The sequence below is a fragment of the Bidens hawaiensis genome, unplaced genomic scaffold (assembly GCF_021521415.1).
Source record: "Bidens hawaiensis isolate Kalapana, Puna unplaced genomic scaffold, B.hawaiensis_p1.1 tig00030808_1, whole genome shotgun sequence".
In the NCBI taxonomy this organism is placed as follows: domain Eukaryota; kingdom Viridiplantae; phylum Streptophyta; class Magnoliopsida; order Asterales; family Asteraceae; genus Bidens; species Bidens hawaiensis.
The window spans coordinates 5,633-6,474 of record NW_027495155.1 but is presented as its reverse complement, the minus strand read 5'-3'; the positions used below and the strand labels follow the sequence as shown (position 1 = coordinate 6,474).

General features: G+C 44.9%; 1 pseudogene; it reads left to right on the top strand.

The window, feature by feature from the left end:
* Positions 1-453, top strand: LOC143581103 (ethylene-responsive transcription factor ERF008 pseudogene; annotated as a pseudogene).
* Positions 454-842: the final 389 nt, after the last annotated feature.

Here is an 842-nt window from a genome sequence, read left to right as displayed (position 1 = left end):
ATGGAACCCGACGACAACGTCGGTTCTTCCAAAGGCAAACAACCCGAACCCAACAAACCCTACCGAGGCATCCGTATGCGTAAGTGGGGCAAATGGGTTGCCGAGATTCGTGAGCCAAATAAACGCTCGCGTATCTGGCTCGGCTCATACTCTTCCCCTGTAGCCGCCGCACGAGCTTACGACACAGCCGTCTTTTACCTCCGCGGCCCCACGGCTCGGCTAAATTTCCCGGATAAGATAGCCGCCGACGACGGCGGTGGCGGCTGCTTGCATGGGTTGTCGGCGGCGGATATTAGGAAGAAGGCGACGGAGGTTGGGGCTAAGGTGGATGCGCTGGAGAATTTGAGTGGTCACACGCGATGCCACGCGCCGGCGGAACGTGGGTCGGGTCGGGTTTGTTTGAATACGGATTTGAATGAGTACCCGAGTCCGGAATCTTCTGACGAGAATTGACGGTGGAGTGACGACAAGGGTGGTTTGTTTATAGGTGGATTGACGGCGTTAATTTCGGAGGGGTAGAGTCGTCTTTTTAATATTGTTTTTTTTTTGGTGGTTGTGTTTGGGTTTAGTTTATGTTGCGGATAGATGGAGAATCCGAAGGGATTTATGTGTTTTTATTATGTTAAGATATTGGATTTATCTTTTTTTTTTCTAATTGAAAATAGGAAATGAAAAATATGAAAATGATGTGTTTAAATTTATTGATATGGTATATTAAGTGAACTATACAATATTAAGAGTCTATAATAAGAGAAAGGTTCAAATAAAATAAGAATTTGTTTTTCCTAAGACTACTCCAAGCAATCTCATAATGAGATTGTTGGCCCAAAGTTAAAAAAAAA